General features: G+C 40.3%; 1 pseudogene; it reads right to left on the bottom strand.

The window, feature by feature from the left end:
- Positions 1-12,741: 12,741 nt before the first annotated feature.
- LOC139193043 (probable thylakoidal processing peptidase 2, chloroplastic) lies at positions 12,742-15,028 on the bottom strand (annotated as a pseudogene).
- Positions 15,029-17,129: the final 2,101 nt, after the last annotated feature.

Raw genomic sequence — 17,129 nt, 5'->3', positions numbered from 1 at the left:
GTCACACGCAAACTCAGCTTTGCGAAAATCACGGATAGTTTGTCGAAACGTCGATTCCAGATATCGAAGAAGCACTTGCTTTTCCAGACGTGTTAGCGCCTGTCACATGCACACTCAGCCTTACAGAAATTACGGGCAATCTGTCGAAGATCTCTTGTGAAGTAGAAAACACGTGAGGTTTACTATTAAATCATCCAACGGTTGCTGACAAGGGTGAAAGAATAGTACCGGTTATTAATTCCTATAAATGTCACCCTTCACCCTCCATTGCAAGGAAGATATACATACCCCTTCTTCTTCTCCGAGAATGCCTTTCCAACAAACCCTCTCGAGTCACTCAGTGCTCCTTATTCCTTGGGGTACCTCTGCAAACAACTTATCCAAAGTAAAAGTATTTCATATCATGAAGGTTGAAAGCATGAAAATCTCATATCATGCTTTCTCCTTGTCCTTCTCCTTGTCGTTGTTTTGGGACAAGGAGAAAGAGAGCAATCAGCCAGCACTTGGTATCAATCTTCCAATCTGGAACCGACTGCCTGGAATCCCTTCCTGATTGCTTACCTAGCCTTGCTCTCGAGTACTCATCTTCATCATCTTATGCTTCCTCTTCGTCTACCACATCTGCCTGGGGAACAGATAAGGGAAGTGAAAATGATACCTCGAAGCATGTGGAGACAACGTGCTAATTCATCCTCAACTAAGGACAAGGAGAAAGAAAGCAAGAGGTGGGGACTTGGAAAGATTGAAGAAAGAAACAAACCATCACCTCTACCTCGTGCCTACCTGCCATGCAGAAGAAACAAGCAGAGAAAAATGCAGACTGTGCAACTCTCGCTCAGAATTCCAAACCAGTTCGAGATCAAAGCTGTGGAAAGTCAACAAGATCATCTATCTCCAAAACCAGATTTGCGTTCTTAAACTCTACTCTGTCTGGTTTTTACTTTGCCATATTTGTCATGTTTATTCATTAATTGTTTGTTTGCTTGTTTTTGTGTGAGTTTATTCTTAAAACATTGAGGACAATGTTTGATTTAAGTATGGGGGGTAACCAAGTTGTTTTGCATGAAATTCGTAGGAGTTTATCACCCATTATTTTTAAGTGTTTTAAGCTGTTTTTAAGTGTTTTTAAGCTGTTTTGGAGTGTTTTAGTGTGTGTTGACATAAAAATCCGAAAATCTCATAAAATTTTGAAAAATTGTTTTGAAAAAAAAAAAAAACCCAAAAAGAGTTGTTTTTGTGTGTTTATTTGTGTCTTAGGGTACCTTCCAACACAATGATGAGGATTTGGTTTTTAATTACATGACTGTTAAAGATAGTTATAAACATGGATGAAAATTTGATTTACTCTTTGGTGTATGCTTGGTTGTGGTTATAATTTATGAATTCACATGCAATCATAAAGGAAAAATCAGTTTTGTAACATGCTTGAAAGAAGGAACTCAAATGTACGCTACAACCTTGTGAGACTTGAGCCTATACGTTTATTTGGAGAATTAATAAATTGTGCATCATTGTTTTCTAAAGTCGTTGCATGATCTCATTATTCTTTGCTTGGTTGCTACTTAGAAGGCGTTTCATCATTTAGTTCCAAATGCTAGAACTCATGCCTATTTCATTCAAAGCATGTTATTGATTAAGACTATCCCATTCATAATATGTTTAAGTTTAACCCTGTTGAGCCTTGTTTAGCCTACGTTCTTTGTTAACCCACACTATCCTCACCTATCCTAGATTAAGACCATCCATACCCTTGTTCTTGAAGCATAGTAAAGCATGACTCAAAATGAATTTCTTTTGATTAATGTATTGCAGAAAACAAGTGTGGGGGAAGTGATTCTTGTGTGTGTGTGCGCCAAAGTCCTTAATAAGGCACGGGTCGAAAAGAAAAAAAAAAAAGTTGTGAAAATGTATGAAAAAGAGTTCTAAAGTGTTGTTTGTTGAAGAAAGGGTCCAAAACATTGAATTCGGCCCTGAGTGTTGCTTAAATCTTCCCATTGTGTTAAAAGTTGATTTCTGCATTCTAAAGTGAATTCTAAGTTTCGATTTCATTACTTTGCTTGCTATTGCTTTAAGAACGTTTGTTATCCCTATCTTTCCTTTGTTAACCATTACCCCAAGCCCCGTTACAATCCTTGACTTCTATCTTGAGTGTTATGTGCTTCAATTTGTGGAGTTTGAATTTGGTATGAGCATATGGTGTCACTGGTTCTCGCATCTAAGTAGTAGCATTCCATTCATGAGATCATATCTAAACATGCTTAATAACTCCAGAAATTGCTTTCTTTGTAACACATATATGTGAGTGTTCGTTTTCATGTTTACATCAATCTTCTCACATATAACTAGTGTAGGGTGTGTAGTCAGAAAATGTGTGAAAATAGAGAGTATCTTGTAAGGAATTGAGCAAATTCTCTAAGGAATGTTGCTACATTCAAAACATCATTTTAATTGGTTAAATGTGAACTAGTAAATGGTGACTGTGATTAAGTATGTGCTCAAGTGTGAAGATAACTAAAATCTGTGGGAATAATGATTTTTAACATGTCATGTGCATTGGAAATCCTTGAGGCAAATGTTGGAAGGATTAGAATGTGTTTTGTTTACTTTGTTTTGTTTGTTTGTTTTGTTTTGCTCGAGGACTAGCAAAAGCTAAGTGTGGGGGAATTTGATAGGAGCATATTTATGCGACTTAGTTAACATGTTTTCTTGCATTTACTTAGTTAGTTATTGCTTATAAGAGTGTTTTAAGCTATTTTCGTGTGTTTGTAGGTCCTAATAACAAAGTTGGAAAGAAAGTGCATTTTGGTGCAATTTAGAGCAATTTTGGGCCAAAATGGATTGCATGCATATGGAGCAAGTGGGATGGACGTTTTTGGTGTTTTAAAAAGGGTTTCAACACATGCAAAAATCTAAATAATGAAGTTGAAGTGTGGAAGTGTTCAGATACATACACTTAAGGAACAATATGAAAGGAAAAGAAGTGAAATATGCCATTTGTTGGATTGCTTTACAAGATGTATTCACATTTTCAGCAACTACAAACATAATTGCAAGCTGAAATGATGCATAGCATGTGTGTAGAGGTGTAAAGTGGCCGAAAGTTGATGTTTGCAAGATGAAATGATGCAAAACATGTGTGTGAAAGTTGTCTAACAGCTAGTACATGTGGAAAAGCGATGGAATACAAGGAAAATGCATCAGAAATTGAAGAATGAAGGCACATGGACAGCTACAAAGGAGTTGAATTAGCAAGAGAGGAATGATTGCCTTTTGTTAAAGGCAAGACACAATGATAAAAGAGCATGTAAACTAGCTGTTTTTGCATCATTTTGGTCTTTGTTTGTATTCTTTATTGAAGCCACTTGAGTGATTCTTTGCTTTGGAGCTTCTATAAATAGGGAGTGAAGGGAAGAACACTACACATTACACTACATCAAAAACACAATCAGCCACACCACCCATTCTCCATCCATTCTTTTAGCTAAACCCATCTACACATTACACTACATCAAAAACACAATCAGCCACACCACCCATTCTCCATCCATTCTTTTAGCCAAACCCATCTACACATTCATACACTACATCACAAACACATTTTCAGCCATCTTTCTCTCTTTTGCCACACCCCTCATCCATCCTAAACACCACCATACCATCTCCCATCCATTCCTCCATACAAATACCATCCAAACCTGTCCCCAAAACCTTGTGCCGCAGCAAAGAGGAATGAGGAGAAGCCTTGGACGTGCGTGCCATTCAAGTTAGGATTGCTGGAACATTTTAGGTGTTTTCTTTCCTTTGTTTTCAATGTTTAAATTCAATACTCTTTGTTTTGTAAGTATGAGGAACTAAACCCCCCTTTGGCTAGGGGGGAATTCGAAGCCATGTTTATGCTTGCAATTTGATTTGATTACTTCTAATTGTGTTTCATAAGTTGTGAATTCAATTTACTTATCTATATGAATTAAAACTGATTTGTGTGTGTTGGTTGAGAGTGCACGCTTAATTTTCATGCATAAATCTAATGCTAGGATATAAGGGAGTTTCACCTAATCGTTATGAACTTATATTCACAAGTAGTAAAGGTTGTTAATCACAATCGCGTTAAGTAAATTCTTGGCATAAGTTTCATGCAATTTATAGTAACAAGTGCCTCGTCAATGCTTATGATTTTCATAGAATTTAATGATTCTTGCTTGTATCTCTATTATGCAATTCATGTAGGGAACTTGTGGGGAATACTTTGGGTTGTCGTATGCAATCATCCAATTCAATAACTTTAGGAAAATCTGAGGGTTAATTAGTGCAATTCACGGTTAATCTGGGGCGTTGAGAATTCAGGGTTTATTGAAAAGCAATTGGAAATCGTTTTGTATGCAAGTGTGACATGTGTGGAGAAAAACCTCCTACCTAGCCTTCCATCCATTCAATTTAACCAAATTCGTCCAAAAATCTATTTAGTTTACAACTTGTTTGTTTTGTTTTCAAATTCGTCAAAATCAATCCCCGCCCCTTTACTTTGTTGAGTCATATTAGTTAGAAAGTGATTTTGTTTGTGTTTTTAAGTGTTTTGAACCAAGTTACAACCTGTTTTCGTCCAAATTCTTTATTAGTGGCAGATTTGAGTCTTTTAGCTTGTTTTAAGCTATTTTGAGTCTTTTGAGTTGTTTTAGTGTTTTATAGTTTAGTTTTGCATTATTTGAGTCTAGTTTAGTGATTTAAACTTTGTTTTACGTTTTTGAGTCAGTTTCAAGTGTTTTAGCAATCCCTCCTAACCCCCGGCCTAGAACGACCCCTACTTACATTCTTTACTACAATTGACAAAAAGAGGGTTTAATTTGTGTGCTTATATATCTCGCATGAAATGCCTTTGACATGATCAAAGATCAAGGACCTAACCATTAGACATCTATGATGCCTCAGGTCAAATGACTACTTTGCATATTGCAACTTACGAGTTCTTACATGACATGTATGTTCGAATTCTCTATTGATCGTAGTTCAGTGTACTCGATTACCCTTTCGAGCACCGATGTGTTTTTCTTAGTGTCCAACACTAAATGACTTGAGATTAGTCATACTCACGCTTGAGTTAACATAACACATACTAACCTTAGCAGATTGTCAATGCCTAATTGAGAATACTATGGCTAGGAACGTTTTGGGAATGAACATAAGAGAAAGGTCTCGTTAATCTAACTTACTTAGATCACTTCTTTCTTAGATTAAATACATTCCTTGGATTCCCTTATTGCTTAAACACATAATACAATAAATAGTGATTAACAATAAGGTTTGCCGTTCATTAAACATATAATAGTTTTATACAATAAGTATTCCAAAAGCCATTACATCAAATGAGTGGCTTTATGGGCATACTTCCAACAAACCCAAATAGATGCTCGGACGAATACTTGGATGGAATCGAGGATTTTATTGACTTTGCAAATACACATAACCCAGGTGCAACTAGAATCCGGTGTCCTTGTATAAGGTTTAGCAACACGTTAAGGGAGACAATTGAAAATGTTCGATTTCATTTAGTAAGGAATGGAATGATTGAGACATATAATACTTGGAACCATCATGGGGAACAATTTGACAATGCTTCATCTTCAAACACCACAACAGTGGACAATGTTGAACCTATTGTGGATCCTAATGAACAAGTCATGGATATTATAAATGATGCTTTTCCATTTGCATCGACAAACACCAATCAGAAAGGGGAAGATGACGTGCCTACACCAATGGACAGTGCAGAGTTCGAATAATATGAAAACCTATTAAAAAATACCAACCAAGAGTTATTCCCGGGGTGCGAGAGTTTTTCCGTTCTCACAACCATTGTGGAACTAATGCACGAAAAAATAAAATATCGTATGTCGAACCAGTGTTTCGATTACATTTTGGGGGTTTTCAAGAGAATGCTTCTGAAAGACAATTGTTTCTCGAAACACCATAGACATGTGCAAAAGGTGTTGAATGGTCTTGGATTAGGTTATGAAAAAATTCATGCTTGCAGAAACAATTGTATTTTATTCTACAAAGAGAATAAAGCATTGGATATATGCCCTGTATGCAATGAGTCAAGGTTCAAAATGACATCTCATAATAGAATGACTAAGATCCCACAAAAAGTCATGCGTTATCTGCCCCTAAAACCTAGGTTGCAGTGATTGTATATGTCGATGCATACTGCCACGGACATGAGATAGCATAAGGAAAAACGGGTAGACGTTGATGTGATGAGGCATCTTGCAAATGGGGAGGCATGGAAAGAGTTTGATCGAACATTCCCCAAGTTTGCTGCTGATCCCTGGAATGTTAGATTGGGACTTGCCACTGACGGATTTAATATGTTTGGGGTTCTAAACCAACACCACAACACTTGGCCAATTTTCGTATTCCCATATAATACCACCTTGGAAATGCATGAAAAAAGAATACATGATGATGACTTTTTTGATAACTGAGGATCCTAGCAAGTCAATCGATGTTTACTTAAGGTCGTTGGTTGATGAACTAAAGGATTTATGGACAAATGGTGTGCGCATGTACGATAATTCCACTAGGAAGATGTTCACTTTGCGGGTGATGCAAAAATTAACTTAACACACAAATTAAACCCTCTTCTATCAATTGTAGTAAAGAACGTAAGTAGGGATCGTTCCGGACCGAGGATTAGAAGGGCTTGCTAATAACCTCTAAACTGACTTAAAAACATATACACAAAGTTAAAAACACTAAACTAGACTCAAAGAACTCAAAACAAACTCAAAAAACTCAAAACAAGCTAAAAACGCTCAAATCTGCCTAAAAACACAAACTGGGCAGATTTGGACTCTAAACACACTTTTGGACGAATTTTTGTTTTAACTTGGTTCGAAACACTTAAAAACACAAACTAAATCAGTTTCTAACTAATACGACGCAACAAGGTAAAGGGGGTTTTGGTTTTGACGAAATTGAAAACAAAACAAGTAAGTTAAAGAACTAATGAATCTGCACAAATTTGAGTAGATTGAATGGATGGAAGGCTAGCTAGGAGGTTCTTCTCCACACATGACACACTTGTAAAAAAAACGATTTCCATTTGCTTTTCAATAAACTACGAATTCTCAACGCCCCAGATTAACTGTGAATTGCACTAATTAACCCTCAGATTTTCCTAATTTCATTGAATTGGATGATTGCATACAACAACCCAAAGCATTCCCCACAAGTTCCCTACATGAATTGCATAATAGAGATACAAGCAAGAATCATTAAGTTCTATGAAAATCATAAGAATTGACGAAACACTTATAACTATGAATTGCATGAAACTTATGCCAAGAATTTAAGTTCATAACGATTAGGTGAAACTCCCTTATATCCTAGCATCAGATTTATGCATGAAAATTAAGCATGCTCTCTCAACCAACACACATAAATCAGTTTTAATTCAAATGGATAAGTAAATTGAATTCACAACTTATGAATCACAACTGAAAGTAATCAAATCATATTGCAAGCATGAACATGGTTTCGAATTCCCCCTAGCTATGGGGGGTTTACTTACTCATAAATGCAACAAAATCAAAAAATAACAAAGTAGACATTGAAAGCAAGAACGAAGTACACCTAAAACGCTCCAAAGTTTCAAGCTTGAAACGCCAAGGACCTTCGTTTTCACCACCTTGTTGCAGCACAAGTGTCTACAGATGTGTATGGATATATGAAAAGGTTATGAATGTATTTAGGATTGGTGAATGTCTTGGCCAAGGGAAGGGAGTGTATGGAGTTGTGTTTTGAGATATATGGGAAATGAATGGATGAATGGATGGTGTTCACAGCCAAGGAATGAAAGTGTAAGTGTATGGAGTTGTGAGATGTGAATGTAGTGTCTTTGGATGGATTTTTTTCTCCTGGTTATGGTGAAGGGTGGATGTATTTATAGGCTAGGGAGAGGACCACCATCTAATTAAGGTGGTAGTGGTGTATGTTGTGGTAATGAGTGAATGTAATGGGTGTAATGGATGAGTGTTATGGTAATGAGTGGATGTAATGGGTGTAGTGGATGGAGCTCATGGCAAGAGGATGGAAGGGAATGGATTTGTGAGATGTCATGTTTTGTTGTGGTGTGGTTTGTGTATGTTTAAGAAGAAGGGATGGCTGAATGTTAAAGGAGAAAAGACCCCTATTTCCTTGCGGCAGAATTGTCTCCCTTGCATGTATATGTATGCCCTCTTTTCTTCCATGTGTCGTGCTTTATGTTGTATCTCCACATGTACTAGCTGTTACACTCACACACACACACATGCTCTTCATCATTTCAGCCACAAATCAACCCATTTTCTGCCCTCCAAGCTGTCCATGCATTCCTCCCTCTTTTCATGTATGTTTGCTGTCATCTAATCATCATTTCCACATGTACAAGCTGTTACACTTGCACGCACACATGCTCTTCCTCATTTCAGTCACAAATCAATACACTTTCTGTCCATGTCGTGCCTTTCTTTCCCATGTGTGTGGTGTCCATGTACTCATCATTTCCACTCCTTCATTCTTTATTTTCTGCTGCCCATGCCATGTGTTCTTTGCTGTTTTCTCTCTTTATTTCCACATGTACCAGCTGTTACTCTTGCACACACATGCTCTTCATCATTTCAACTACCAATCAACATCTTTTCTGCCTATGTCGTGTTCCTCTTTGCATATGTGTGTGCTGTCCATGTTTCTTCTATGTGTCGTGTTCATCTTCATCATTTCAGCTAGCAATCAACACATTTTCTGTCATCACATGGCAGCTATGATGTTTGTAGTTGTAGGTGAACACACTTGCACACACACATGCTGATTTCTAGCCTTCTAATCTTCAAAAACGTCCATCCTCATGTCTCCATGCTTGCACTATCCAATCTTGGCCCAAAAATGCTCCAAAATGCTCCAAATAGCACTTTGTTGCCAACTTTATTATTTGAACCTACAAACACACGAAAATAGCTTAAAGTACTAAAATAACTAGAATCAAACTAAGTAAATGCCAAGAAACAAGCTAACTAAGTTGCATAAATATGCTCCTATCAGTGGGCATCAGTTATGTGGACTGTGAATGATTTCCCCGCATTTGTAATGGTTTCTGGATAAAGCACTAAGGGTTACATGGCATGCCATGTATGCAAAGACAATGTAACATCTGGTTGGCACGCCGAAAAAGTTTGTTACCTTAGTCATTAGAGATGGTTGCCATGGGACCACGAGTGGTGGGAAAAGGATAAAGAGTTCGACGGGAAGATAGAGCATAGCCTCATACCTAGAGAATGGTCCAGTGATCAGATTTTGGAACAACTTAACCATTTAGATTTTGCTTCGTTTAGGAAAACAGTAAGTCGAACCAGACCTTCTACACATATGAACTGGACGCACAAACCTATGTTTTTTGAGCTCCCGTACTGGTCAAAACTAAAATTGAGACACAACCTTGACATTATGCATGATGAGAAAAATGTCTTCGACACATTGGTGGGCACCATTCTATATATCGAGGGCAAGATAAAGGACACGATCACAGCTCGTCTTGATTTGGAAAGAATGGGCATATGGAGCAGTTTATGGATGAATAGTGATAGTGATAAAGCCAGAAGGAATATTGCGTTTTTTTCCATGAAATCGAATGACAAAAAAGTTTTTAAAGTTTATATCATCTGTAAAGTTTCCAGATGGGTATGCTTCTAATATCTCGCGTTGCGTGAATGTTGATAGGGGTAAATTTGCTGGACTAAAGAGCCATGGCTGCCATTTGTTTATGCAACGCTTATTTCTGTGGGTATTCGACACCTATTGCCGGAAGATGTAATAAAGCTAATCATGTTATTGTCCAGATTTTTTTCCCAACTAACGGTAAGAACGTTGTGAAAGACGGACATTAATTAGTTGCGCCATGACATTGTCCAAGTCCATCGAATTACATTGTAATTCCAACTGAATAGGTTCTCCGAACAACTTCTACATTAGCTTGGGTAGCTATGACATATGGTTAGATGTCACTCATAGCTTGTGAGTTCTTCTAGATGATTAAATGTAGTCATCAAAGAAGAAAGGTGAATTAAAAGGAAGTTTTAATTCACTAAGTGATTGGATTAAATATAATCAATTGGATTGATGTCAATCACCTCACTGCCTTGCTAATTAGAACCTAAAATGATTGTACACCGATACACTCTTGTAATGAGTAATTAATGGATGATGAAAATAATTAATTGGATTAATTAAGTGTTGTGATTAATATAGAAAGTCTAAAGAAATCATAAAAGCGATAAAAGATCGTTTTGGGCTTAAAGAAACGTTCGGGTTTAATTGGGCCCATTGGGCCTAAACCCATTGGGCTTTTATTCAAGCATTGGATGACTAGAAATAAATAAAAGCCCAAAGCCCAAACCAACACAAAGGGGCCGGCCCTTTAAAGTGGAGAGGGAGAGATATTTAGTCAAGTTGTTGACTAGGTTTCCTTTTGTCTATATAAGGAACTTTATAGAGTTTTAATCCTTAGGGTTTTTTGTGTGTTTTAAAACAACAAAGAGGCAAAAGAAACATTTCTCTAAAACCACAAAAGGCCGGCCACCTTGAGGGTGATTTAGCTAACAATCTTTCACCCTTTTGGTTATTCCTCCATCCATCTCACTACACTAGTGGGTGTGGATATTTAGAGGTCTTCTCCTTTGGAGACTAAAGGAGAACCTTGGAGCACTCTTACTAACAAAGTGGAGGAGGCAAGGAGGGAGGCTAGGCTCAAGGACTTCAAGGAGCAAAGGACTTGGAGGTGGTCCATCCTTGGTCTAAAATCAAGATCAAGAGGTATAGATCTAAACTTTCACTTAGTTCTTTACTTGAATGTTTTAGATGCATTATATATAAACCTATGAACCTTGAAGGGGATTTGCATGACTATAGCTTTGATATTATTTGATAAATTGCTTCCGTTGCTCATGTATATAAATTTTGAATTGTATATGCATGCTAGTCATTTCGAAATCCCATGTGTTAAACTCATAGTTTTCCCTTCAGTGGACAGTTATAGGAAATTCTTTAGTACGTGTAGAGGTACTATTCTTTTACTCGTGTCGGCAACCAATGCGTGATTGATCAATATGGCTTCACGTGCTTTCTTCTTTATCAGAAATCTTCGACAAATTGTCTGTAATTTTCGTCAAGCTGAGTGTGCATGTGACAGGTATTGACGAGGCTGAAAAATACTGGCGCCTCTTCGATATCTGGGATCGGCGCTTCGACAAATTGCCCGTGATTTCCGCAAAGCTGAGTTTGCGCGTGCCGGGTGCTGACGAGGCTGAAAAAGACTGGCACCTCTTCGATATCTGGGATTGGCGCTTTAACAAATTGCCCGTGATTTCAGCAAAGCTGAGTTTGCGCGTGACGGGTGCTAACGCGTTTGGAAAAGCAAGATGCTTTTCCGATTTCTGAGCTTGCTTCCTCGATTTTTTGAATTGGCCTCTTCGAATTCTGAGCTCGCTTCTTCAATCTCTGAAATCCCGTCGAGTGTTGATTTTTATAGAGGCACGCAGTTCGTTTCAAAGCACACTTGAATTTATTTTTTTTTGCTTGTAGAAAACTCCATTCGTGCACTTCTAAGATCTTGATTTTGTCCGACTTCTTATTTCTTCAACACCTTTGAAAATGTCTGAACCCTCCGACCGTCGTTTTGATTTGAACATTGGTGAAGAGGCAGCCCCATCTTCTCCAGATAACATATGGCGCCCATCCTTCATATCCCCTACTGGTCCTCTTACCGTTGGGGATTCGATGATGAGGAATGATATGACCACTGCGGTGGTGGCTCGGAACCTTGTCACTCCTAAAGATAACAGACTACTTTCCAAGCGGTCTGATGAGTTGGCTGTTAAGGATTCTCTGGCTCTCAGTGTGCAGTGTGCAGGTTCTGTGTCTAATATGGCCCAACGCCTATTTGCTCGAACCCGTCAAGTTGAATCATTGGCGGCTGAGGTGATGAGTCTCAAACAGGATATTAGAGGGCTTAAGCATGAGAATAAACAGTTGAACAAGCTCGCACATAACTATGCTACAACCATGAAGAGGAAGATTAGCCAGATGCAGGAATCTGACGGTCAGATTTTACTTGATCATCAGAGGTTTGTGGGTTTGTTCCAACAGCATTTGCCTTCGTCTTCTGGGGCTGTACCACGTAATGAAGCTCCAAATGATCAACCTTCGGTGCCTTCTCCTTCTGGGGTTCCGCCGAGTGATGATGCTCTGAATAATCACCCTCTGGTGCCTCTCCGATCTGGGGCTCCGCCGAGTACTGAGGCGCCACCTGATCAATGAAGGCTTTTGTTTGTTTGCACTTTTTTTTTTTTCTTTTTGGTATGTAAATGTTCCGTCTGTAATTTTTCCAGAGAAATCAATGAAATGGACTTTATTTCTCTCAATGCATTTTTTTTTTCTTCATGTGGTGCAATCTGCAACATCCTTTTTTTTTTTAAATTTATTTAAATATTTTTTTATTTTTTTATTTATTTTTTTTTATTATTATTTTTTTCTTTTCAGATGGTGCAATCCGTACCATCCCCCTTTTTTTTATATTATTTTTTTTTCTTTTCAGATGGTGCAATCCGCACCATCCCTCCTTTTTTTTATATTTTTTTTTATTATTATTTTTTTTTCTTTTCAATGGTGCAATCCGCACCATCCCCTTTTTATTTATTTATTATTTTTTTTTCTTTTATATATGGTGCTCTGCAAGGCTGGGTTTATGGGTGAAGACCCAGGCCGGGTCCGAGAGAAGAGGCTATCGCTGCAGACGGAGGAGGCGAGGAGACAGAGGAAGAAGCTCCACCACTACCACCGCTGAGCACAGGCAAGAAACACAACCAATGAGGACAGCCACTGAGCACAGGCACGAGGACAGCCACTAAGCACAGCCCTTGAGCACAACCTCTGCAAACCCGTTGTACTGCCTGCCGTCGCAGAGGAAGGGATCATATTTGCAACCTGGGCGCTTTCTACCAGACCACCAAGCGCTGCCACAAGACCCTCGAAGTCCACCTCCATGAAGGGGTTCGCAAAGCCATTACAGTTCAAGGTGGAGTCGGAAACCGCATCATCAAACTTGAGTTCCTGCGAGCTGTCGGACATGGTGTCGCAACTCACCAACCTTCAGAGTACCTCTCCAGGTGCTTCAGCCATATAAGCTATCTTATCTTCCAGTTGCTTCAAACAAACTTGCTGTCCTAATATGGCTGTATATGAAGTAGCATATGGCTCACTAACTAACAGATCAATCCCCAAGAGAGCGAGCTTCAACAACAGATGCAATTGTAGCTTCTGGTTTCCTAATCAGAAAATTCAATTGATCAGCAGCAGCAATTTTTAAGTCGATTATCAAACTCTTTCAGAACAGCCTCTATTTGGGATTTTGCAGCATGTACTTCTTGCTGAACTTGAATAAAGAGGTGCCTTGAAAATTACTATATCTGAAACCTCAGGCTTTTTAAAGAAATATGAAACCTTCTCCGCCAAAACGCGATCGCCGACATCGAGAGTAGGGTACATTGAAGTGGAGGGAATTGATCAGGGCTCAGCCAAGAAAGACTTAAACAATACACTGACTGTAACAGCAGTGAACACAGCCTTAGTGTCCTCCGAGCAATAATTCAACAACCGCGACAAAAACCCTGTCCTGCCCATGTCTTTCTTGGAGAGGTGCGAGGCTTCTGCAATGTCATCGACACACAACGCTCCACCTTTATCCACTGCCTTCATTATCGATACCAGGACGGACTCGTTGCAGGGCAACCACTTTGAGACCTGTAAAAAAGGCATGACCGAACCGGATTTAAACGGCGAAATCCCCAAACAGGCCGGAGCCAAAGAGACGCCGGTGGCAATAGCCGTTGACTTCAGAAGCGAGATCAAGCCCAGCACGATCGGGCTCTTGCAGCTCTCATCCAGAATCTTCTCGGCAGTTTAGGCTCATGCAGACGAGGAGCCTCGTGTCCTACAGTTTAGGCTCGTGCGGACAAGGAGCTTTGGTTCGTGCAGTTTAAGCTCGTGCGAACAAGGAGCATTGGTTCGTGCAGTTTAGGCTCGTGCGAACAAGGAGCATTGGTGTTGCCTTTTATGCTCGTGCAGACCAGGAGCTTTGTGCCATGCAATTTAGACTCGTGCAGGCGAGGAGAATTTGTGAATTTTGTCAAGCAATTTTGAAGAGGCATTCCTCACAATCTTCATAGCAAGGAGCCTTGACCGAGTGATTGAAGAAGTCTTCGGGAAAGAGATCACGCATTGTGATGGCAATGGACGATCTTTGTGTCGCAATTTCATCATCTTCAACACGTTCACGTTGCTTTGAAGGTTGACAAGAGCTGTGTTGCCCCCTTTCTAATTGGCGGACTTGTGGAGGAAACGTATGCTTTTTGTGCCATTTCTTAGGAGTGGCTTGAGTCCATCCTTCAACTTTGCTTGTCTTGGAGGATGCCCCCGGAGGTTGAGGTGAAAATTTTGTGTTGAAAGAGCCAGAAGTGATGGTGGTATAGTTTGACTTCACCACATCGTCAAGATCTAACTCGATGATTCCTTTCTGAGCCAGCTTTATGATGAGATCTTTCAGCACAAAGCACTTTTCTGTCGGATGACTGATAAAGCGGTGGAATTTACAGTATCTTGGACTGTCGGTACGATTCATCTCTTCCGGCCGTCTGCACTTAGGCAAACTGATCACCTTCTTGTCCAACAGGTCATCCAACATGGCAACCACATCAGAGTCGGGGAATGGATAAGTCTTCTCTTCAAGCTCCTTCAAAGTGCGTCTACGCATCTCTTGATCACGAAAAGCTTCGGTTTGAATCAATTTGCCTCGTGTGGAGGTTTTGACGGGAGCTGTGTTGACCATCATTGTCTCTTTGGTGGGTTTCCATGCAGCCTTTTCCACCTTCGTCCCAAGAACTTTGTCGTCCTTGTAGTCGGTGATCGGTTCTTTCTTCCCATGGTGGGCGATGCTCAGTTCCATGTCGTGGGCACGGGTGGCCAATTCCTCGAAGGTCGGTGGTTTAATGCCTTGAATGATGTATTGCAAACCCCATTGCATGCCTTGGATGTACATCTCGATTGAAGAGGTTTCCGAGAGCCTGTCTTTACAGTCGAGGCTTAGAGTGCGCCATCTGTTGATGTAGTCAATGACTGGCTCGTCCTTCCACTGCTTTGTGCTCGTTAGCTCTAGCATGCTCACAGTGCGGCGGGTGCTGTAGAAGCGGTTGAGGAATTCCTTTTCCAATTGTTCCCAGCTGTTGATGGACTCAGGCTCTAGGTCCGTGTACCACTCAAAGGCGTTTCCTTTCAACGAGCGCACAAACTACTTGACGAGGTAGTCTCCCTCCGTCCCCGCATTGTTGCAAGTTTCGACGAAATGTGCAACGTGCTGCTTTGGGTTTCCTTTTCCATCAAACTGCATGAACTTTGGTGGTTGATATCCCATCGGCATCTTTAGGGCATCAATCTTCTATGAATAAGGCTTTGAGTACAACCCGGAGGTATTTGAGCTCCGTTCGTACTGTGCCTTGACGGTGCTGGCAATCATCTCTTGCAACTGCTGGATAGAAAGAGATCCCATGAGTGCCGCTGCTTGGTCTGGCTCTGGCTTCACATCGATTCTCTCCACCGTAGGCTCATCTTCTGGGTTAGGGTTATTGCCGTCCTGTGGCTCCAGTCGGCTGACGAGTGCAGCGATTTGCAAGTCTTTTTCTTCCACAGTTCGGGTTAGCCTTGCGATTGCTTCATTCATTTGAGCCAGTTGCTCATCGATTGAAGTTGCTCCAATGGTCATGACTTGCATGGCTGAACTGCCGCTCGAATCGGCATCGGAGAGCATGGATTCGGAGTATTTCCTTGGACTTTCGCCCCTTGGTCCCCTTGGTGAGGCTAAGGTGATCATAGGCTCGTGCCTTGGGTGCTCTTGTTCCCTTGGCAGAGTTGATGCAAAGGTGAAAGAGGCGGAAGAAGTAGCTCTTGCCTTGCTTCGAGTCGTGATGCCTAAAGTGACACCACTTACGACAAGGACGCTTTTGTTCTTTGCGCCAGTTGCGGGAACAGTTTGAGCCTTCCTTGATGCCATTAATTTTGGAAGTGTGCTCGAATTTCTTGAACGGAGAAAGAGATGAGAGGTAGAGATTGTCCCACCGGGCGTGCCAAATTTGTAAACACGAAATTTTCCGAAACGAAAGAGACAAGAACAACGTGCACAAAATAATATTTATATTTGATGATTTTGGGTTACAATCTCTCTCTATTTTGATCCTCTGATTCGATCTCCGTAAGTTGTGTATTTGTAGATGTGCGATTGATCCAAGGGCCGTCGAGGCTTGATCTTGGATGAACTGTTGGAAGTTTCTTCAAGGGGTTGTGGGCTTGATCTTTGAAGGTGGATTTGAGCGGATCTTCAAGGAGCCGTTGGGGCTTGATCTTGAGGATGAGTGTTTCTTCAAGGGCCGTTAAGGCTTGATCTTGAATAACGGTGATGAACGGATCTTCAAGGGCTTTTGGGCTTGATCTTGAAGAACGGTTGGATGTGTGGATTTGTTGATGTTGTTGATCCAAAGCCCGTCGGGGCTTGATCTTGGAAGAATGGATGATGAACGATGGTGCTTTCTTCAAGGGCCGTCGGGGCTTGATCTTGGATTGGTGGAAGTTCTTCAAGGGCCTTTGGGGCTTGATCTTGAATTGGTGGATGGTTGATCCAAGGGCCGTCGGGGCTTGATCTTGGAAGAACGATGAACAAGGAACGAAGAACACTTTCTTCAAAGGCCGTCGGGGCTTGATCTTGAATTGGTGGATGATTGTTGATCCAAAGGGCCGTTGGGGCTTGATCTTGGATGAACGGATGATGAACGATGAATACTTTCTTCAAGGGCCATTGGGGCTTGATCTTGGAAGAACGATGAACGAGGAACGAAGAACGCTTTCTTGATTCTTCGGGAACCTGGATGCTTGAGAGCTTCGGAGTTTCAGAGCTTCAGAGCTTCAAGGTGTAATATGAATTGGTCCCCCTAAATGAATGAATTTGGCTTCTATTTATAGAATTTTCCAAGGCCTAATTTTGAATATAATATTCCAGA

This window comes from Malus domestica, chromosome 16 (assembly GCF_042453785.1).
Source record: "Malus domestica chromosome 16, GDT2T_hap1".
Lineage (NCBI taxonomy): Eukaryota > Viridiplantae > Streptophyta > Magnoliopsida > Rosales > Rosaceae > Malus > Malus domestica.
This window is presented reverse-complemented; position numbering and strand designations above follow the sequence as displayed.